At 38.3% G+C, this 24,949-nt stretch overlaps 1 protein-coding gene across 1 annotated transcript in view; it reads right to left on the minus strand.

Moving 5' to 3' along the window:
• The window catches only part of CMYA5 (cardiomyopathy associated 5), a 91,815-nt gene that overhangs the window by 55,210 nt on the left and 11,656 nt on the right, over positions 1-24,949 (minus strand). The gene's annotated exons all lie outside the window — the stretch shown is intronic.

Raw genomic sequence — 24,949 nt, forward strand, 5'->3', positions numbered from 1 at the left:
TAAGTATATATATATTTATACACACACATGTATATACTAATTACTAACTTTCTGAAATATACACAGTTAGAACTTAGGTTCCTTACTAATAATTTTTAATCATCAATCACTACTTATGTCAGTGGTTCTTAATTCTGGACATATTTTAGAATCAACAGTAGGAAACTTTTTAAAAATAATGATGCTATCCCATACCCCTCCCCACAAAGACTCTGATTTAACTACACTAGGGTAGGATCTCAGCTTCGCTGTGTTTTTATGTTTTAAAGTGACTCCAAGTGACTCCAATCTAAAGCAGAATAGAAAATCACTGGCCTAAACAATCCTAACTATGAAATTTAAGTACTATACACCTTTTCTCACTTACTTCAAACACTTCCTAGTTAGATTAGGCTGAGGGCCGAGGTCATAAATCCCTATAGTTACATTCTACTCCCCTTTCTTAAACCTCAGAGTTTCCCAACAGTCTGCTGAAAGAGCTTATGGACCACTGAAATCCTGATTTCCTTAACTTTCACCACAGCCAGGCAGAGCCCAGAGCAGCCAAAACCCCTGCCCAGCTGTCTTCAACAGCAAGCAGCCTCATCCATTTATCCCAGGGCACGATAAGTAATTTCACTTCCTACACATGCCATGAGTGCAAAGGGCTGGAAAGCAGTGGGAAGTAGTTTCTCCATTTCCTTGGCAACATTGCTCTCACTTATTTGCTTTGGTATTAAACCACTGAACTTAATTAGGAATTAATACTCTATCTTGATTCTGGACTGAATCTTATTTTAAAATTTTTTTCAGGTTATTTACATACCTAATTAAAGTTATTCCTCAGAATTTTCAATTCCTTCTATTCTTCTCCCTTTTGTTTAGTTTAAGAGAAGCAGGATGAAATTAAAAATTAAGGTTATGACATGCATCTGGGAAGTCAGCGTTTTGAAAGCCCATGATTGTAGTAGTATTATAAAAGCAATTATAAATTCAATTTAGAATTAATTATTGATTGTAAATTTAATGTACTCAACCAGAGAAGTTTTCATTACTAGCTAGAATGAGTTCATGAGTGCTTAGTAGAATACCCAAATGGTGATCCTAAGATAGAGGTGGGTTTATTCAATTGTTTGTTTATTCATCCACTAATTCATTTCTTCATTTAATAAACTTTTATTGGGCTCAAATACTAGGAATACAAATATAAAGACATAGAACTTTCTCTCAAGAAATTAAAAATATAATAGAACTAAATATTTTAACACAGTATGATTAGTACTATTTTAGAAGACAAGCAAGATACAGTAACAATGTAAAGAAGAAAGGACTTCACAGAGGAAAGATACTTGAGTTGGATTTTGAAGAATAAATAGGAGTTTGCCAAATAGATGAGGAGTGGAGGTGGAGTGAGGATGGAGAGGTTATTCCAGGAAAATGTCACAGAATATGCAAAATGTACATATGAATAAATCAGCCTGGCTCACTGAAAAACCCAAAGTATTTTAGGATGTCTGGATTTTTGGAGAGAAGCAAAGGAATAGAAGAATGACAGAGCCAACAGGAATCAGAGAATGACTATATTAGCATGTGTAAAACCACAGCCCAAGTATTCACATTACACTCATTACACTCAGTCTAAAAAAATAATTCCCTTAATAGAAGAGAAATAGTCTGCATAGAGTTCAGAAATACATTTCTTATTCAGGAACACAAGTGTTCTCATCTCTATAAAAATGTATACATCAGCTTCTCATAGTTAATGGATAATGGTTATGAACATCATCTCATTCACTCTCCTCTGATTCTCATAGAAAACTTCTCATTATTATTCGGCTTCCCATGTAGAAGATGATGCATCTTGATGACCTGTGTATGTAGCTCACTTTCAGAGTTGAGCAAGGAAAGGCTTAGCGGGTGTTACACCGAAAAAAATAGACTGATACCAGAGCTGATACTAGAGCTTCTTTTTGAGGATAACTTTCATCTGATTAAGGAAGTTAACTTCTATTCCTATCTACTAAGAGTTTTTAAAATACTGAATGTTAAATTTTATTAAACAATTTTTATACAACTATGGAGATGACCATATCCTTTAGTCTGTTAATGTGGTAAATTACAATGATTGATTTCCAGATGTCAAACCAACCTTGAATTCCTGAAACAAACTTGTATGGTTGTGATGTATTATACATTATATATAATGTTGGATTTTGATTACTAATACTTTGTTTAGGAATTTTGCTCCTGTGTTCATGAATAATTGGCTTACAATCTCTTTTCTTGCAATGTGCTCATCAGGTTTCATCATTTGCTGCCTCAAACAACAAATTGAGAAATGTTCTCTCCCTATTCTCTGGAAGAATTTATGGAAGATGGTATTGTTTCTCTCTTAAGTGTTTGGTGGACTTTATTGGTGAAGTCATCAAGACCTGGAGTCTTCTTTGGGGTAAGGTATTTAATTAGTAAGTTAATTTATTTAATAGTTATGCGTCTACCTGGAATTTCTATTTATTTTTGTGTCTGATTTGATATGTTGTATTTTTGCAAGAATTGGCCTATATAAACTAAATTTTAAAAAGTCATTGGATTGAGGCATTTGAGTGGCTCAGTCAATTAAGTGTCTGACTCTTATTTCAGCTCAGGTGATTATCTCAGGGTTGTGAAATTAAGCCCCACAGCGAGTTCTGTATTGGCTGTGGAGTCTGCTTAGGATTCTCTCTTTCCCTCTCCCTGTGCCCCACACTCCTGTCTCTCCCTCTCAAAAATAAAAAAAAGTAATTGAATTAAGATTATTCGTAATATCCTTTTAGGATCTTTTAAATTTTTGTTAGATCTAAAATGTTATCCATTTTTTCATTATTGATATTGGTTATTTGTATTTTCTTTTTTATAAGAACAGCTGAGGTTTATCATTTGGTAATCTTTTCAAACAAAGTTTGGCTTTATTGATGTTTCCTATCTCATAAATGTCTGCTTTTTATTATTTCCTTTCTTTAGGTGTCTTTGAGTTTAACTTGCAATTATTTTTTACCTTCCTGAGATAGATTCTCATATCATTAATTTCCACTTTCCTCTTTTCTAATGTATTGTTAATTTAAGGCCATGCATTTCTTCTTCAGAAAAGGTTTTGATGTATCACATAAAAGTTTGTATATATAATATGTTCATTATAATCAATCTCAAAATATTTTTGAATTTTCCACTGTGACCCAGAAATTATTTAAAAATGTATTTCTCACTTTGAAAATACAAGGGGATTTCCTAGATGTTTTCTTGTAGTGCTTTTTAATTTAATTACATTGTGGCCAAATAATTTATTTTATATTGTTAGACTTTGAAATTTGTTGAGATCTATTTTATGGTTATTTGACCAAATTTGGGAGGTTTTGGGGTTTTTAATATTTATGTGTTCTTGTAAAACACGTGTCCTGCAATCCTTCAGAAGCATTCTATATATGCCAAGTAAATCTGACTTAGTATTTTATTCAAATTTTTGTTTATCTTTACTAACATGATTTGTCTGGTTTTTTTTCTATCACCTGCTGAGAAAGATCTCTTTAAATATGATAATTATGAATTTGTCTCTCTTTATAGTCTGTTAATACCTGACATACATATTTTGAAGCTATGTGATTAGGTACAAGTAAATTTAGAATGACTATATCTTCCTGAAAATATTAACTTTTAAACATAGTGAAATGTACCTCTTATCTGTGAATAATAATTTTTGCCTAGATATGCTTTGATACTAATAAAATTGTTCTTTCTTATTCATAAAATTATACCAGCTTGGTTTTGATTAATGTTTGCATGCTATATCTTTCTACATTTTTACTTTTTAGCCTTTCTGTATCTTTATACTTATATTTTAGATTTTTTGAATCTAAAAATTTAAAAGTTTTTAAATCAACTTGATAATTAAGTGATGCACTTAGTTCATTTAAACTTAATAAAGGAGGAGGGGCAAGGTGGCGGAAGAGTAGGGTCCCCAAGTCACCTGTCCCCACCAAATTACCTAGATAACCTTCAAATCATCCTGAAAATCTACGAATTCAGCCTGAGATTTAAAGAGAGAACAGCTGGAATCCTACAGTGAGAAGAGTTTGCGCTTCTATCAAGGTAGGAAGGTGGGGAAAAATTAATAAAGAAACAAAAGGCCTCCAAGGGGGAGGCGCCCCGCGAGGAGCCGGGCTAAGGCCGGGGCGAGTGTCCCCAGGACAGGAGAGCCCCGTCCCGGAGAAGCAGGAGCTGCACCAACCTTCCCGGGCAGAAAGGGGCTCGCAGGGACTTAGAGCAGGACCCAGGAGGGCGGGGATGCCCTCGGGCTCCCGGGGACACTAACAGGCACCTGTGCCCCGGGGAGAGTGCGCCGAGCTCCCTGAGGGCTGAAGCCCGCACAGTGGGACCCCGGAGGGGCTCGGAGGGGCTCAGGCGGTGGCTCCGCGGAGGGGGCTGCGCGGCTGGGAGCAGCTCGGAGGGGCTCGGGCAGAGGAAGAGACTCCGTGCAGAGGGGGCTGCGCGGCTCTGGAAGCAGCTTGGAGGGGCTCAGGCGGTGGCTCCACGGAGGCGGCAGCAAAGCCGGGAGCGAATCCAACAGCGCAGGCTCCGGAGCACAGGGCGCTGGGACACAGCCCAGTATCCGGCCTCCCCCCGGGACAGGCAGAGGCCGGGAGGGCCCAGGACAGCGAGGACGCTCCTGCCCCGAGCTGAGCAGATCAGCAGCCCACCCTGGAGCCTCCAGGCCCTGCAGACGGAGAGCCCCGGAGTTACTGCAGGAGCTGACTCCAGGGCTCCAGACCTACCGCTGCCGCTGCGGTTGTTCCTCCTGGGGCCTCACGGGGTCAACAACCCCCACTGAGCACTGCACCAGGAAGAGGGCAGAGCAGCTCCCCCAAGTGCTAACACCTGAAAATCAGCACAACAGGCCCCTCCCCCAGAAGACCAGCTAGAAGGACAAGTTCCAGGGGAAGTCAGGGACTTAAAGTATACAGAATCAGAAGATACTCCCCCGTGTTTTTTTTTTTTTCTTTTTGATTTCTGATTGCTTCCCCCACCCCCTTTTTTCCCTTTCTTTTTCTTTCTCTTTTTCTTCTCTTTTTTCTTTTTCTTCCTTTTTTCTTTTTTCTTTTTCTCATTTCTTTCCTTCTTTCTCTCCTCTCTTTTTCTCCTTTTCCCAATACAACTTGTTTTTGGCCACTCTGCACTGAGCAAAATGACTAGAAGGAAAACCTCACCTCAAAAGAAAGAATCAGAAACAGTCCTCTCTCCCACAGAGTTACAAAATCTGGATTACAATTCAATGTCAGAAAGCCAATTCAGAAGCACTATTATACAGCTACTGGTGGCTCTAGAAAAAAGCATAAAGGACTCAAGAGACTTCATGACTGCAGAATTTAGATCCAATCAGGCAGAAATTAAAAATCAATTGAATGAGATGCAATCCAAACTAGAAGTCCTAACGACGAGGGTTAACGAGGTGGAAGAACGAGTGAGTGACATAGAAGACAAGTTGATGGCAAAGAGGGAAACTGAGGAAAAAAGAGACAAACAATTAAAAGACCATGAAGACAGATTAAGGGAAATAAACGACAGCCTGAGGAAGAAAAACTTACGTTTAATTGGGGTTCCCAAGGGCGCCGAAAGGTACAGAGGGCCAGAATATGTATTTGAACAAATCCTAGCTGAAAACTTTCCTAATCTGGGAAGGGAAACAGGCATTCAGATCCAGGAAATAGAGAGATCCCCCCCTAAAATCAATAAAAACCGTTCAACACCTCGACATTTAATAGTGAAGCTTGCAAATTCCAAAGATAAAGAAGATCCTTAAAGCAACATGAGACAAGAAATCCCTGACTTTTATGGGGAGGAATATTAGGGTAACAGCAGACCTCTCCACAGAGACCTGAAGGCCAGAAAGGGCTGGCAGGATATATTCAGGGTCCTAAATGAGAAGAACACGCAACCAAGAATACTTTATCCAGCAAGGCTCTCATTCATACTGGAAGGAGAGATAAAGAGCTTCCAAGACAGGCAGGAACTGAAAGAATATGTGACCTCCAAACCAGCTCTGCAAGAAATTTTAAGGGGGACTCTTAAAATTCCCCTTTAAGAAGAAGTTCAGTGGAATAATCCACAAAAACAAGGACTGAATAGATATCATGATGACACTAAACTCATATCTGTCAATAGTAACTCTTAACATGAACGGGCTTAATGACCCCATCAAATGGCGCAGGGTGTCAGACTGGATCAAAAAGCAGGACCCATCTATTTGCTGTCTACAAGAGACTCATTTTAGACAGAAGGACACCTACAACCTGAAAATAAAAGGTTGGAGAACCATTTACCATCCAAATGGTCCTCAAAAGAAAGCAGGGGTAGCCATCCTCATATCAGATAAACTAAAATTTACCCCGAAGACTGTAGTGAGAGATGAAGAGGGACACTATATCATACTTAAAGGATCTATCCAACAAGAGGACTTAACAATCCTCAATATATATGCCCCGAATGTGGGAGCTGCCAAATATTTAAACCAATTAATAACCAAACTGAAGAAATACTTAGATAATAATACACTTATACTTGGTGACTTCAATCTAGCTCTTTCTACCCTCGATAGGTCTTCTAAGCACAACATCTCCAAAGAAACGAGAGCTTTAAATGATACACTGGACCAGATGGATTTCACAGATATCTACAGAACTTTACATCCAAACTCAACTGAATACACATTCTTCTCAAGTGCACATGGAACTTTCTCCAGAATAGACCACATACTGGGTCACAAATCGGGTCTGAACCGATACCAAAAGATTGGGATCGTCCCCTGTATATTCTCAGACCATAATGCCTTGAAATTAGAACTAAATCACAACAAGAAGTTTGGAAGGACCTCAAACACATGGAGGTTAAGGATCATCCTGCTAAAAGATGAAAGGGTCTACCAGGAAATTAAGGAAGCATTAAAAAGATTCATGGAAACTAATGAGAATGAAGATACAACCGTTCAAAATCTTTGGGATGCAGCAAAAACAGTCCTAAGGGGGAAATACATCGCAATACAAGCATCCATTCAAAAACTGGAAAGAACCCAAATACAAAAGCTAACCTTACACATAAAGGAGCTAGAGAAAAAAACAGCAGATAGATCCTACACCCAGCAGAAGAAGAGAGTTAATTAAAATTCGAGCAGAACTCAACGAAATCGAGACCAGAAGAACTGTGGAACAGATCAACAGAACCAGGAGTTGGTTCTTTGAAAGAATTAATAAGATAGATAAACCATTAGCCAACCTTATTAAAAAGAAGAGAGAGAAGACTCAAATTAATAAAATCATGAATGAGAAAGGAGAGATCACTACCAACACCAAGGAAATACAAACGATTTTAAAAACATATTATGAACAGCTATACGCCAATAAATTAGGCAATCTAGAAGAAATGGACGCATTCCTGGAAAGCCACAAACTACCAAAACTGGTACAGGAAGAAACAGAAAACCTGAACAGGCCAATAACCAGGGAGGAAATTGAAGCAGTCAACAAAAACCTCCCAAGACACAAGAGTCCAGGGCCAGATGGCTTCCCAGGGGAATTCTAGCAAACGTTTAAAGAAGAAATCATACCTATTCTACTAAAGCTGTTTGGAAAGATAGAAAGAGATGGAGTACTTCCAAATTCGTTCTATGAGGCCAGCATCACCTTAATTCCAAAACCAGACTAAGACCCCACCAAAAAGGAGAATTACAGACCAATATCCCTGATGAACATGGATGCAAAAATTCTCAACAAGATACTAGCCAATAGGATCCAACAGTACATTAAGAAGATTATTCACCATGACCAAGTAGGATTTATCCCCAGGACACAAGGATGGTTCAACACTCGTAAAACAATCAATGTGATTCATCATATCAGCAAGAGAAAAACCAAGCACCATATGATCCTCTCATGAGATGCAGAGAAAGCATTTGACAAAATACAGCATCCATTCCTGATCAAATCTCTTCAGAGTGTAGGGATAGAGGGAACATTCCTCGACATCTTAAAAGCCATCTATGAAAAGCCCACAGCAAATATCATTCTCAATGGGGAAGCACTGGGAGCCTTTCCCCTAAGATCAGGAATAAGACAGGGATGTCCACTCTCACCACTGCTATTCAACATAGTACTGGAAGTCCTAGCCTCAGCAATCAGACAACAAAAAGACATTAAAGGCATTCGAACTGGCAAAGAAGAAGTCAAACTCTCCCTCTTTGCCATGATACTCTACATAGAACACCCAAAAGACTCCACCCCAAGATTGCTAGAACTCATACAGCAATTTGGTAGCGTGGCAGGATACAAAATCAATGCCCAGAAATCAATGGCATTTCTATACACTAACAATGAGACTGAAGAAAGAGAAATTAAGGAGTCAATCCCATTTACAATTGCACCCAAAAGCATAAGATACCTAGGAATAAACCTAACCAAAGAGGTAAAGGATCTATACCCTAAAAACTACAGACCACTTCTGAAAGAAATTGAGGAAGACACAAAGAGATGGAAAAATATACCATGCTCATGGATTGGCAGAATATTGTGAAAATGTCAATGTTACCCAGGGCAATTTGCACGTTTAATGCAATCCCTATCAAAATACCATGGACTTTCTTCAGAGAGTTAGAACAAATTATTTTAAGATTTGTGTGGAATCAGAAAAGACCCCGAATAGTCAGGGGAATTTTAAAAAAGAAAACCATATCTGGGGGCATCACAATGCCAGATTTCAGGTTGTACTACAAAGCTGTGGTCATCAAGACAGTGTGGTACTGGCACAAAAACAGACACATAGATCAATGGAACAGAATAGAGAACCCAGAAGTGGACCCTGAAATGTATGGTCATCTAATATTCGATAAAGGAGGAAAGACTATCCATTGGAAGAAAGACAGTCTCTTCAATAAATGGTGCTGGGAAAATTGGACATCCACATGCAGAAGAATGAAACTGGACCACTCTCTTTCACCATACACAAAGATAAACTCAAAATGGATGAGAGATCTAAATGTGAGACAAGAGTCCATCAAAATCCTAGAGGAGAACACAGGCAACACCCTTTTTGAACTTGGCCACAGTAACTTCTTGCAAGATACATCCACGAAGGCAAAAGAAACAAAAGCAAAAATGAACTATTAGGACTTCATCAAGATAAGAAGCTTTTGCACAGCAAAGGATACAGTCAACAGAACTAAAAGACAACTTACAGAATGGGAGAAGACATTTGCAAATGATGTATCAGATAAAGGGCTAGTATCCAAGATCTATAAAGAACTTCTTAAACTCAATACCAAAGAAACAAAAAATCCAATCATGAAATGGGCAAAAGACATGAAGAGAAATCTCACAGAGGAAGACATAGACATGGCCAACATGCACATGAGAAAATGCTCTGCATCACTTGCAATCAGGGAAATACAAATCAAAACCACAATGAGATATCATCTCATACCAGTGAGAATGGGGAAAATTAACAAGGCAGGAAACAACAAAAGTTGGAGAGGGTGTGGAGAAAAGGGAACCCTCTTACACTTGGTGGGAATGTGAACTGGTGCAGCCACTCTGGAAAACTGTGTGGAGGTTCCTCAAAGAGTTAAAAATAGACCTTCCCTACGACCCAGCAATTGCACTGTTGGAGATTTACCCCAAAGATTCATACGCCGGGACACCTGCACCCTGATGTTTCTAGTAGTAATGTCCACAATAGCCAAACTGTGGAAGGAGACTCGGTGTCCATCAAAAGATGAATGGATAAAGAAGATGTGGTTTATGTATACAATGGAATATTCCTCAGCCATTAGAAATGACAAATACCCACCATTTGCTTCAACGTGGATGGAACTGGAGGGTATTATGCTGAGTGAAGTAAGTCAATCGGAGAAGGACAAACAGTTAATGTTCTCATTCGTTGGGGGAATATAAATAATAGTGCAAGGGAATATAAGGAAAGGGAGAAGAAATGTGTGGGAAATATCAGAAAGGGAGACAGAACATAAAGACTCCTAACTCTGGGAAACGAACCAGGGGTGGTGGAAGGGGAGAAGGGCAGGGGGTGGGGGTGAATGGGTGATGGGCACTGAGGGGGGCACTTGACAGGATGAGCACTGAGTGTTATTCTGTATGTTGGTAAATTGAACACCAATAAAAAATTAATTTATTAAAAAAAATAAAATAAACTTAATATAATTACTAATATAGTCATATATTTGGGGTTAAGTCTTCCATCTTTGCTTTCTTTTTGTACTACCTATTCTATGTTTCTATATTCCTTTTTCTCTCCTTTCTTTCCTTATTTCTGATTGGATATTTCTTATTACCCTATTTTCCCTATCAGCTCGGTAGTTACATTTTACTATTCTTTAGTAATTACCCTAGAGATTACAACATGCATCTGTGGACTCATTAATGTCTAACACAAATTGTTATTTTTATTTTTTCAAAGACAACACAAAGACCCTAACCCACTTTAATTTCAATTTACATGCTTCTGTAATTATATTTTTAATTCTATAAGTTTTTAAATCCCATGGACATAACTTTATTAGTATTTTAAACTGTCATTATTCATTTAGATTTATCCAGATACTGAATCTTTTTATTGTGTTTCATTTCTTCCTACGTCTCCAACATTCCATGTGCAATCATTTTCCTCCTCCCTGAAGAATTCCATTTAGTATTTCCTTTAGTGTGAATCTAATGGTGATAAACTCTACTTTTTTTTTTAAGTCTTTTAACACTTCCATTCTTTAAAAGTATTTTTTCAGGGTATGAAATTCTAGATTGGCCAATATTTTCTCTCAATTCTTTAAAAATATCATTCCATTATTTTCTATTTTCCATTGTTTCATTGATAAATCAACTGTTAGTGTAATGTTGCTTCTCTGACTCTATTTTTAGAATTTTATTGTCTTTAGTTTTCAGAAGCTTTACTATCATGTGCTTAGAAACCTTACCCTCCTTGGAGTTTGTATGGTTTCCTGAATCTGTACATTGATGTCTTTCATCATCTTTGACAAATTCTCAGCCATGTTCTGTTCAAATATTGTTTCTGTCCCTTGTCCCTCTTCTCTTTTTATGAGGTTCCAACTTTTCATAAATTTGAATTTCTTACTGTGTCTTATCTGTGCTTCATTTGAATGTTACTTTCGATATATCATTCAGTACATTTATTCTATCTCCAGGTGTGTCTAAACTGCTGCTACAATCATCAAGTGTATCACTGTTATTGTGTTTTTCAGTTCTAGTATTTCTAGTATTATTTTAATTATTTCCAGTCCTCTGACAAAGTTTTCTTTTTTTTTTTCTGACAAAGTTTTCAAACTTCTTTTTTATGTCCATGTCCCCCTCTCCCTATAAGTTCAGCACTACATAAGCATCACTTTCCTCCAGGTGCCCTTCTCTTTACATAGCAATCCAGCTATGCCCTGAATAAGTAAGCTTTGTGGGATGAGAGCTTGAAGGATTCATGTGCTCTTCTACTTCTCCATTTCTACATTTCCCCCAATAAACCCTAATTTATATTTTTACCGTGTGACCTACAGACCCCTTTTTATAGTAAGAAGGGGATATGATAACCCCTGAATTGTGTTTTGATATGCTTGCTGATAATATTCTTATATCCCACTGTTAAGTTGACATATTTTCTAAATTTATATTTTGTGTTAGAGTTGTATTAGTATAAATCAGTTCTCAAGAGATGAATTCTATTAAATGTTCTAGAAAAGTCTAACTTCTTTAGTTCCAAAGTGACCATATCACAAAAATTCTTGTGTTTGCAATTTAGCAGTTATCAGCCTCATTAGACATAGCCTCTTTACATTTTGTTTTAGCTGAAACAGAAACTAGTAACTTGCTGAAAATTAAATTATTGGTCATGAATGGAAAGCCTTGTGCTTTTATAATATTTTTCATTTTACAAGCAAGAAAACCAAAGAAAGGGAATACTCATATATCCAAACTGAAATTTTTAAAGAGGAAACAGCTAGCCATTGAAGTAATGCTACCAAAATAATGATTTCCCTTATCCCATCATCATCTTTGTTTTAATTTCTTACTTAAAGAAAAAAGAATTATACTTCTAAAGAAGCAAAACAGGTCCTCGAATTTTGAGGCTAAGATAATTATTATATTTTGTTTCTATTGGGCTCAAGATTAATATTCTAGAAATGAGCAGTCCCTTCTGACCGACAGTTAAAGTGACATTCCTTATGGGACTATCATTATAAGCAATACCTTAGGTTTTCATGATGACGTATTCTACTCTCAAGTAATCACAGTGCACTAATAGTGTATCAAATGAAACAAAAGTAATAGATAGTATTTTTTCCTACTGTATCTGTTAAAATGCATTAAGTATCAACTGTTACAACACAGTAATAAAGTCACATTTGATCTTGCTTATTTGAAAACTTTGTTTTTAAACTATATTTTTAAAAACTTAGTTTTTAAACTATAAAATATCAAGCAAATTTGTAATCTTATATTACAAATTGTTAGTATTTTATGTAGGCCTTAAAAAAAAGAACGAAGAGTTCTTAAAAACATAATCACTAATCCTACAATTAATATTTTCACCAAAAATTAATTGAATATTCATTTCCTTAGCAGAAAACTAATCATACGCATTGCTGAACAAAAGTAATATAAAATAGCTTAGGCTAAGAAGAGTTTATAAGCTATTAGGCAGTTAAGGAAAAAATGCATGAAACCATGAATGAAAAAATTATTGTACAGTTTTATCATGCCCCAATATAAAGACCTCATTTTGTAGGTATACTATAGACCACTTGAGTTTATTGTGGATGAGAAAAATAAGTACCCTATTTTCACAATGACCAGACATTTCAGAGGCATGGAATTTAGGGCTCTTTATTATTTGAAAACCCATTTATCTTCCTACTATCATCTTCTACTCTTCTTCTTTATGAACCCTGTGCTCCAGCCAAACATCAGTTTTACCCCTCATGGCTTTGCTTACATCCTTCTTTTCACTTGGAATGAATCATCTCTGTACATTCTAATTTTATACTTTTCAGAGACCAACTCATATATCAACTTCTCCATGTACCTGTCAATGATTCTCGAAGCCAAAAGTAATTTTCCCCCTCTGAACTTCTGGAATCTTCATGTAATCTTCTATGGCATTTACCATCCTATATTAGAGCTGTTTTTACAACTGTAGCTACTCTACATGGCTATAAACTACCTATGAGCAGGAATCATGTCTTCAGTGGTTCCTTTGAGCTCTCCTCTTGTGAAGTCTTTCCAAAACACTCACCTTTGTTTTCAGAAGAATAACTCTTCTACTTTCTCACTCAGTTCATCAGCATCAGTAATATTTCATTAAATCATGTAATAACAAGTACAACTAGTATAAAAAGGGTTGGGGGACACCTTGGTGGCTCAGTCAGTTAGCAAACAACTCTTGATTTCAGCTCAGTTCTTGATCTCAGGGTTATCGTTCGAACCCCACACTGTGCTCCACACTGGGCATGGGGCCTACTTAAAAATCAATCAATCAATCAATTAATTGAAATAAAATAGGTTTGGGAATAATCACAAATGACCTTTAATAAAAATGCTACTCAAAAATGATGGGTAGCATCATTATTAGACAGTAGCCTGCTACAAGGAATGGTTAGCTTGCTGTGGGCATCAGCCTGTTTTAAGGAAAAAATGGGGATCTTTGTTACTCTAGTCAATTAGGTTTAGTAGAAAGTAATTAAAAGAGCTTATATTATTTTTTTCTTTCTTTCTTTCTTTTTCAGATTTTATTTATTCATGAGAGACACACACAGAGAGAGAGACATAAGCAGAGGGAGAAATAGGCTCCCTGCAGGAGATGCAGGGACTCAATTCCAGGACCCTGGGATCAAGACCTGAGCCAAAGGCAGATGGCCAACCACTGAGCCACCCAGGGGTCCCTTTTCTGTATACTTCTAATTTCCATGTATACCCACAGAATTTGTTTCAGATGAATTTCAAAACTATAAAATTTCTTCAATCATCATTGACTTTGAGCTGATTTCAAACTGAAGCCCAAAGTCCAGACTCACTCATTCAACAAGTATTTACTGAGCTCCAATTATGTAGTAGGCACTATGTTAGGCATGATTTTTCTTATAGTAAAATCACCATTTGGTGCAAATTTTCTTTTAAAAAATATTTTTTTTATTTATTTATTTATGAGAGACACAGAGAGAGAGGCAGAGACATAGAGGGAGAAAGAGGCTCCCCATGGGGAGCCCAATGCAGGACTCGATTCCAGGACCCCTTCTTGGGGATCACGCCCTGAGAAGCAGATGCTCAACCAATGAGCCGCTCAGGTGTCCCTGGTGCAAATTTTCTAAAAGATCATTATGGTTCACTTCAAATTAACCAATTTGGTCTGAGCTATGGTAGAGCTATAAATTAATTTTTCCTTATTTTATTCTTCTAAGATCTTTAGAAGGCATTTAATCAACTGAACCATCAAGGTACCCTAAATCTGTCTATTTCTGAGATTTGGTGTCAGAAATACATTGTTATCCTACACCTAAGCCACATCCTTTGATATCATTAGCTTTATTAGGAATAAAGTTGACATTTTGATCTCTATTTGCCATTCCTTTATTTATCAGTCATTTCAGAATTTAGGCAGGGAAAAGAGGGTGTTGTGTAATAATCTACTTGTCAAAGCCCAATATACACATATGACCACAAGTACAGCAGTTGGCAAAGCCTAAAGGACATCATCACTTGACAGCAAGAAGAGATATGATAACTAACCTACGTGCTTGTGAGTATCCACCATAAACTGATATGTGGACTAATCAGACCAAGAGAAATGTCAGTTAGAATTCAGTGATGCCCTGTTCTCATGTGAGTTTCTTTCACAAGTACATAGACCTGTGAACAACTTTATATGCACTGATTTTCATAACTCCAGAACTATAATCATTGACATGATACATTATAAGCAACATAGACCAACATTAACAGTGCATTACCCATGGTCAGTGATAAATAATATTATATCCATGGCAAAAATGTTCATGAGCTGGAAAGAATAAGGGTTGACAATTTGAGTCAGGTTGTACAGATAAAAATTGGTATTCTTGAAAGGCCCAGGCTACTTTAGTCTCAGGGCATGCCAACTCAGGCTGGTCCTACAGTGATCTGCTGACAGGAAGAAGGAAGCCTGGATTCTACTGCTTGCTCTGACACTCACCCAGTGTCTGTTTTTTGTTGTTGTTGTTGTTGTTGTTGTTGTTGTTGTTGTTGTTGTTTGTGGGGTTTTGGGTTTTTTTTTTAAAGATTTTATTTTTATTTATGAGAGAGAGAGAGAGAGAGAGAGAGAGAGAGAGCAGGGGAAGGAGCAGAAGGAAACGCAACAAGCAGACTCCAAACTGAGCTGAGAGCCTAACGTGGGGCTTGATCTAACGACACTGAGATCATGAACTGAGCAGAAATCAAGAGTTGGACACTTAATCAATTGAACCACCCAGGTGCCCCAGTATCTGTATTTTTTTCATGTAAACAAGACAAAGTTCCTGTTCTCATGTTGCTTAAATTCTAGTAGAGAGGAAGACAGAGGAAAAACAAAGCAAACGTACAAATGTTTGGTAGCATTTAGTGCTATGAATAAAATAAAACAGAATAAGTGGGATTAAGGGCAATGGTTTGGGGTGCTATACTGTACAGGGTGATCAATGAAGACCTCTAAGTTTTAAAGAGACATTTGAGCAGAGATTTGGAAAGAGTGAGGGACTAAGCATACAAATACTAGCAGAAAGAGCAGAGCAAACAATAGTAACATCACTCAGATGTTGGCACACGCAGCAAAGATATGAGTATGATGGAACAGGGCTAGATAGGAGAAAACAGGAGGTAAGGCCAGAGGGTAGCTGAGACCCAGTTCACCTGGGCATTGAAGCCATGGGAAATACTTAGACTTCACTCTGAATGGGACAGTAAGCCACTGCCATCTTCAGCCACTCAAAGATGGGTAGGTACTCAGGCTAAGCTTGCTGGCCCATTTCCACTCTGCCCTTCCCCAATCAGGAATTTGAATCTTAAGAAGCATCACTGGGAGTCTGAAAATCCACGGCACCCAGGCCAGACAACCAGATTTTCTTGTTCCCTGAACTCCACCTACTACTCCCCTGGTTCTTGCTCAGTTCCTCAGTCTACCATTTGTTCTGTGAGCTTTTCAAAGTTCTTCTAATAGATTCCATTTTCTATTTTGCATATAGAGAGTTGTTTCTTTGCTCACTATTAGAGATAGTTAGCTTATCACCAAGCTTGTTTCTCTTCTCTCCGGGCTTACAGATAGTCTATATTTCCTAGCCTCCCTTGAGTTGGGTGTGGCCAGACAGCAGCCAAGTAACAGAGTTCTAGCCAATGGAAAGTGAACACTAGTTACATTTGCCATTCCTAGGTAGGGATCATTAAAACCTCCAATATGTGACCCTCTGTATTTTTTCTCATGCACAGTTTGAAGGATGTCATCTTTAAATGCCGCATAATGAAAAGGGCAAAGCTGCAACAGGTAAGATGCCTCAGTCCCTGAGTCACTACTTGGAGGAGAGTTTAAGCAAGCTCAATAGAAACTTTTATTATGATAAGTCATTGAGATTTGCTTTGTTCTCTTCTCTAATACCAAACCTAACTATATCTCAGGCGTGAAATATCTCACTCCAACATTAAATATCTATACAACTTGGCCTAGAAAATACTTCTTTTGTGTTAAATATATGTATATAATTTTAATTTTGACTATGCAAGTAAAGGAAAACATTTTCATAAAACATTAATCTAATGTTGAAAATCTTCCCTTAACTACCACAAGCCCCATTTCAGTCCCATAATTAGAGCTAACCAAGTCACGTGATAATATTTTGCAAAGAAAAAAACAAAACAAAACAAAACTGGGCCTGGCAAAATAAATAATAGGAATTCTGTTTTTAAATTCTAACAAGTGGGGCTCCTGGCTGGCTCAGTCTGTTAAGCATCTGTCTTCAGCTCAGGTCATGATTCCTGGGTCCTGGGATCCAGCCCCACATTGGGTTCCCCTCTGCCGCTCACCATGCTTGTGCTCTCTGGCTCACCCCCTCTGTCAAATACATAAAATCTTTAAAAATAATTAATTAATTAATTAATTCTAACAAGTACTCATAATGCGGGAAGTAATGGGAATACTATGAGAAAAACACAGTGCCTTCTAGGAACATGAACTCTAGCATGTTGATATATCGACAAAGAGATCATTAAAATACAGTTGATACAGGTGATAACAGAAAGAGTATGCAAAAGGTATCAGATGTGGATGTACAGAGAAGGAAATTTTTTAACTTTGGAGTAGACTGAGGCAGGCTGTGCAAATATAAGTGTGACTAGGGGCCTGGGATATAATCAGAGAATATAAAAGGTTGATGATACAAGGCTTTGCAAAATAAAAATGAATTTCCCAGGAGGACCAGGTTAGGGATGGTTGAGGACAATTCAAGAAAAAGCAACAAGTACAAAAGGAGGGAAGTGTGAAACCATATGGTCTGTCTGAGTGTGCAAAACTCTAATTTTGAAAATTGAAAGACTCAGTGGCATATATGTTAGTATTATTTAGATGCTTTAAAATGCCACTGCAACCTCCAAGCAGATTAGAAAATATCCATCATTCAGGGCTTTAGACAGTCCTGATAATTAGTTAGTGATGAGCTACACATTGAGGTAACGTAGGTCACTGAGTACCTGAGACATGTGCTTGACCTTTCAACCAGGAGTTGATGAAGAAGTGATTCATCTGCAAGTACAATGTTTCAAAATAGTGACCATCTTTCTTCTTGCTGACTCCCACCCCTCTCCAACCAAAATATTACATGGGTCACATGCATAAACTTCTCCACTTATTTCAAGTAGGAAATGTCTACCTAGGCAGTGGGTAAAGGTGTTATATGACCCATCAGGACTCTGGAATTATAGGAGCCATTTATCTCCCCAGAGTTAAAAAGAGTAGTTTGGGTTTTGAAATGAGCAATCAATTTATAAATATTTAAGGAGGAGGAGATGCCTGGGTAGCTCAGTTGATTAGTCTCCGACTCTTGATTTCAGCTAATGTGGTAATCTTGGAGTCATGGAATTGAGCCCTATATACAGTCTCTCTCACACACACACATCATCATCATCACCATCATCATCATCATCATCATAAAAAATACTTAGGGGGTATCTTAGCTATTCAGGCCCTGGCCTAGAGTTGAGGGCTGAGATTCAATTAAGTAAACTGTAGAAAAATGTCTGAATCCACCAGATTCAGACTACTATAAAAACTCATCCACCAAATTCTTCACTATTAGAGGAAATTAAGGGCAGAAAGGTGTCAAGTCTAGAGAATCAAAATAAATGAACTATGGTGTGACAGGGTTGGTCCACAGTTTAGTGACTGCTTCAGAGGAAAACCTGGAGAAATCAATTATTTGTGACCTTGGGAGTTCCTCAACGGTGGCACTATTGACATTTGGGGCTACATAAATTCTCTGCTATGGTGGTGAGGGGCTGTCTTGTGTGCTAAGAATGTTAGTAGTCCCCCTGGCCTCTTTCCACCAGATGCTAACAGGACTTGGACCATAAAGCAAAAGTATCTTCAGAATTACCTGGTAGAGAGATACCACTAATATAGGCACACCCAAGAATGAGGGTAAAAAACAATCAACCAGAGGCAACATTAACCTTGGCTGAGCATGTAAATGAAAAACTGTGGAGGATAAGAACATTTGTGTTCTGGGATTCCCGGCTGAGGAGTTAAACACGGCCTTAGCTCTTTAGCACTGGAATTCTTCAACAGCTACTGAGTATTAGTGCAGAACAGAAACTGTGCCCCACCAGCCACTGCTGTCAAATTCCTATGCAGGTTGAGGGGTGGTTACCAAGAGACAGAGCACTTCATCTGAAGAGAATGTGTCAGGCTGGGATCTTTTTAAAATAAAACAGTGAGTCAGGATAGACTTCTCCCTTGCTGTTCCACTGATTTTTTTTTTTCTACAATTATAACTCCATAAAAGCATGGAGGATGAGGACTAATTGTTCTAAAAAGTAGGAAAAATTTAATTGGTTTTCCTCATTTCTTTAGTGACCCTCTAGTAATTTTTCTTAGGTTTACAACAAAGAAAAGAGCCCTTATGTTGTGGCCTTGAAAATAACAAAAATACATTGAAAGAGAAAACCCAGCTCCTCTATTAGCTCCCATTCTCCCCTATGAAATGAGGATTTGTCCATATGCCATTTGTCCATATGGCAACATTTTTCTTCTCTGTCATTTTTTTAAAGGAAAAAAAAAAAAACATCAAGACCTCACTCCAACAGGTGCTTCTGAGCTGAACAGGGATGGGTGAGAAACTTCCTGGCCAGGAGGATTCCAGATAGAGGACTTTCTACCTGTATCAGCAAAGAGGCTTAGGGGACAGGGGATTGGCTCTCCTGGGCCTGTCTGGATGAACTTCACAGAAATACCACTGGCTGCACGCACAATGAGGCCACCCTCTACCTAGCTAATGGTCCCCTCATCAGGTCTAAACACCATTGCAAGAAAGAAAACATTTTATCTACAACATAATGCAGACAGTAAAAGCAACATTATAAAAGGAAGTCTCTTGAATTCCAGAGAGAAAAAGAAACAAAGAGATTAAATAAAATTCCCATTAATACACTAGGAATAATTTGACAGTAGCTTGCTCTAGTCTTTTTGTTTCTGACTATAAAATCTCAAAATTGGAAGACAGCAAAAATAGATTCAATAGTTCAATTTGCCTTTATGGGGGACCATGTTGGTATAAATAGGATTAATGTAAAACTATGTATCCCCCAAATCATTTTTATAAGACTTTAAAGCACTTAGACATCTTTAGCAGTTCTAAAAATTAAGGTGAAGTTCACCTAACATTCTCTTATTCATCACCCAGAAGGGAAAAAGAAAAATCCAGGAAAAAAATTTATAAGATCTAGTATGATGCTTTAAAAAGCATAATAAAAGCAACACTTGCTAATACTTTTCTCCTATTCTTCATTTGAATTCAGGTGAAAAGTCAAGATTTTTTTTTAAAAAACTTATTTATCTGAATGAGAGAGAAGCAGGGGAAGGACAGAGTGAGAGGCAGCAGATTCCCCACTGAGACATGGGACCCAATCCCAGGACCCTGAGATCATGACCTAAGCTGAAATCAAGAGTTGGCCACTTAACGGATGAAGCCACTCAGGCACCCCAAAAATCAATATTTTGATGTTCTGTCTTTAAAAGGAAGAATTCTTCCTAATTGCTGGTTACGAATTTTACTGTGGAAAATATGGGGAAACAGAAAAGCACAGAAGAAAATTAATCAGTAATCCCAGTACTCAAAGATGACTACTTTTAATATACTGGTGTATTTCTTTCATTCTTGTTCTATCCTGACATTTGCTTTTTAAAACCTTTTTTTTACACAAATGGTATGTTTTGGAGTGCACTTTTTAAATTTAAAAATAATTCTGAACAGGGGCTCCTGGGTGGCTCAGTTAGGTGTCTGCCTTCAGCTCAGGTCATGATCCTAGAGTCCTGGTGTAGGGCCCCACATTGGGCTCCCAGCTCAGCTGGGAGTCTGCTTCTCCTGCTCCCTCTGTCCCTCTCCTCTCCCCTCATGCTTACTCTCTCTCTCCCTCAAATAAATAAAATCTTAAAAAAATAAAAAACTAGAAAAGCTTAACGTTTATATGCTTTTTGGAGTGCCTGGGTGGCTTGGTCAGTTAAGTGGCCGACTCTTGATTTTGGCTAAGTACACAAGGTTTATCAGTGTGCGTTCCTATCAGTCGCCTGTGCAAGAACCTTCCACCCTTACCCACACTTTTATCAACCCTGGGTACCATGTGAGCCCTGTCTTGAGAGTTGTTTTTAGAAAATCAAAATGTGACTAGGCTAGTTGTTAATGAGCTCCCTCTCTCAGATGAAATACAGTACTTGAGATTTACTGGGATTCTCTGCTCACTGAGTGTTTCCCTGATAATTTCACCACAGTCTTTATTTACTGCTATTTTGCATTATTACAATTAGTACTTACCATGTGTCTTCTATCTGACCTTAGGTTTCTTCCAACAGAAACCATTGTCTCCTCACCTTAGTATATACCACAGCACTGAGCCTATGGGGTAGAGACAGATGGGGTAATGGTGGAAATAAATTTTTTTTTACCTCAGAGAAATCTGCATTTAAATCCTGGCTTCACCACTGACTGGCCATGTGAGCTTGACCAAATTACTTCCCCTGCCTTTCCTGAGCTTGAAGGTCATCATCCATTAACAGGGAGACTAGTGTGTACTTCCTAAGGCAGCTGTGTTGCGATGATACGTGTAAGATACTGCGTACAATCCTTGGCAAAGTAAGTGTTCCAGATGTTTGTTCTCCGCCTTTTCCTTTCCAATGATGAATTAACCTCGTAAAGCCCAGACCTGAGGATCTACAAATCCACTTTGATTTACTCATAACCATAATTAATTACGACAGAAGGCATCTCTCTAACAATAATCACCTCTGGAATGTGTAGCCAAGTAAAATTGGTGAGTTTTCTGGTTATTGTTCTCTGTATCGCTCAATCGTTACTCATTCTCCCAGTCAACATCTAGGAGTATGTACTGTGTGTTCCAACAAATTACACACAGTCCCTAAACAAAAGAGAAAGAATGAAATCCTTTTTAGTGCCAGAATGCCACAATCATGTTGAAATCCGAATTCAGAGAAAAGCCCTTCACCAAACTGTGCTGAGAGCTATTCTACTGTACATCACAGGTACAGCATCCCTGACTCTGTTCCGGCTCAAAGCTCACGGTTAGGGTCGTGGAGCTTTAGGACTAGTGTATTTTAACGTGACCCTGAGATGTATTAAATACATTTCTAACAAAAAAGGTTTGACCTTTTCTGACCACTCAATCGAGGAAATGAGAGGAAGACACTAGTGAGATTGGTACAGTCCAGACTGACGTTCACTCCCAGTTTTAACTCAAAAGTAAAACAAAGCACCAATCAAGAAGAGTTATTTGTGCATCTGAGAGTACACTCCAATGCAGGTGTGGGTGAGTGGTCGGGGGAGAGCAGCATTGTTAGCTGGCAGCAAGGGTCCATAACACTGCTCAAGTCAGGAGGTCCTGACAGATGATACTGAAGGAAGGGGAGGGGAACTGACACCTATTCACACTCCCCTCTGTTCCAGGAGCACGTGATATCCTGGTGCGTTCATAGTTTCATCTACTCCCACAGACACCCACATCTTTCAGAGTCTGAGGCTCAAAGAGGTCATGCAGCTATCACCAGTATATTCTGGTGAACTCGAGTGCTAAGGCTTTAACAACTCCAGGAGAGATTCCAAGCAAGCCTGGAATCTTGAGGTCAAACCGAGATTGATCACAAATTTTGCTAGCAGTACCTGGATGGTATCTGCTAAAGTTGGTGTTAGGTCATTATAAACCTCTCTTAAGGTCCATAACTCTAAATTCAATAGAGTTTAAAATATTTCCAAAAGGGAGGCATGTGGATGGGAAGGATGAGTTGCTCCAGATCTGAAGCAGGCTTTTAAAATTTTGCTGGTAGTAAGTTGCGGTGATGAAGGTTGAGTGGCAGCTTTGGGTTTCAACACTGTAGCTACTGATGTCCAAAAGGTTCCTGATTGGGGGAGAAAAGTATTTTGGGAAATGTGGGACATGACTCCACCTTAAGGGAGTTCTTTTGGCTAGCCCTGAGGAAGGGCACATGTGTAGCCAAGGTCTATATGAGAAAAAAATGGCTGATAGAAATGATTAAAGCACTCAGTGCTAAGAACGAATGCCCTCAAGCTAGCTTAAATAGGGACGAGAGGGGGACTTATCTTAAGGGATAGAGATTTCTCATGGAATCCAAGGGCAGACGTATCTAGGCCTCACAGGGAAGAGGAAACAGTAAAACCATCAGGAATCTTCTGTCTCTGTCTCTCCTTTAGCATAGCTTCCTCAGTTTCTCTTGCACATGGCTCAACAGGTCTGCCACCAGATGACACCTTCAGTCCCAAAGTCTACACAATTGCTTGTAGTCTTTTTCTTTGAAACAAAGAATTATTTCCCAGGGAGATTAAGAGACAAATAAAAAACAAAACCAGAATCCTGGCTTTCTGGAAACGTATTGCTTCTCCCTGTTTCAACCTCTTTTAACCAGAGAACAAAGAGAAAGGAGTGGGAAAAGCAATACAACCTCACCTCTGGGGGTTTGGCATGAGCTGCATTGATGAAGGACAGGCACCTTCCCGAGTTACAGGATAGATCCAAATGGCTTTCACTCTCTTACCCTGTGTAGACAATAATACATGCTTGAAGGATTCTGGGACAGAGGCATTCCTTGTATGTGCTCTATTTTGGGTGGATTGTTTTACGGTTTTAGAAACTCACTTGAGTGATCCTACATTCCAAGTTTTATCCTTCCCATCTATATGGAATCTCCTCTCCACCCATCTTCTATATTCTGGGCTCCCTGCCTTGACAGATAGGCTTTATTTAGCTTTAAATAGCATTTTTTTTCTGGGTGCTAACTGAGAGATCAAGTTATATTCAGCAATTTTAGCTAATGTTCTTCTTGGACAGTTTACATAAGTAAATTTAGAATTTTTTTTTACTAATATAAAAATTAACTAATAATTTTTTAAAGAAAATAAAAACCAAAAAAAAAAAGAAAGAAAGAAAAACCAGTATTTGATCCAAAACATCATTGAAAAGATCAAAACAAAGAGGAATAGATCTCCAAAAAGTTGAGACCTGTCCCCAAAACCTTTTGTTTCTAAAACTATCTAAATATAATGTGTGTCTCCAAGTTACCAGAAAAGGCAATCTGATACTACTTGAGTCTCACTTCACCTCTTGACCAGGGTCATAGTAGCCCACTTGTGAGTTGGAGCATAAATCTCCAAAGGAGCACTGACCTATGTATATAGGACTATAAGAATTAAAAGGCAATTAACTTTCTAATAATGGCAAACAGATGGTTAAGAGATTTCAGAAGAGCTCTGAAACCTCAAAGCAGAGATACCAAAATGTGCAAGACAGGGCACGTTGAGGCCTAAATTAAAGACTTGTTTGTTTTTATTATAAAATGGAAAGTCAAAGCTAGAATAAACAGTGATAGTTAAGTTCAGGTGATATTTAATGGGAAAAGGTACTTCCACTTCATATGGCTGTATTTGGTCATTGCTCTGTATTTCCAATTAAATTCTTTATGGAAATATTAACTAGTTGATTTGTTCCACTGTTTAAATAAAGTGCTATATATCCATAGAAAAAGCAAAATCTACTGCACCATGTATTGAACATCTTGAGGATCAGGTAACAAACCTGAGGAAAGCCTAGTGCAGTGCCTCCTGCTGTTCCAGTAGACGTGTGACCTCTCTTCCCATTTGGTGAATCCTCCATCCTGTGGGGCCTAGAGGAGGCAATGCTAGCTATTCTCGCTGTGATGATCTTCACAGCCATTCCAGAGTGACTTGAGAGCCACTGATGAAGGAACTAGACGGGAGAGATCGTCATTCTGAGGGTAGCAGAGGCTGCAGTTGCAATCCTGACTTGCTGGTATGGGAGTGGCAACAGTACAGATAGTGACACTAGTGCCCAGTAGCAGTGGCAGCCATTTCCTTACCCAAGAACTTTTTCTAAAACACAGTTTTATTGAGATATAATTCACAAACCATACAACTCATCTACTTAAAAGTGTACAATTCATTAGTATATTCACAGAGTTGAGCAACCATCACCATAGTCAATTTTAGAACATTCTCATCATCCCCAAAATGTACCCTACGCTCCTTAAGCATCATTCTCCAATTCTCTCTTCATCTACCTTGCAGTTCTAGGCAACCACTAACCAACTTTCCATCTCTCAAATTTGCCTCTTCTGGACATTTCAAAAATGT

Source organism: Vulpes vulpes, chromosome 14, assembly GCF_048418805.1.
Source record: "Vulpes vulpes isolate BD-2025 chromosome 14, VulVul3, whole genome shotgun sequence".
In the NCBI taxonomy this organism is placed as follows: domain Eukaryota; kingdom Metazoa; phylum Chordata; class Mammalia; order Carnivora; family Canidae; genus Vulpes; species Vulpes vulpes.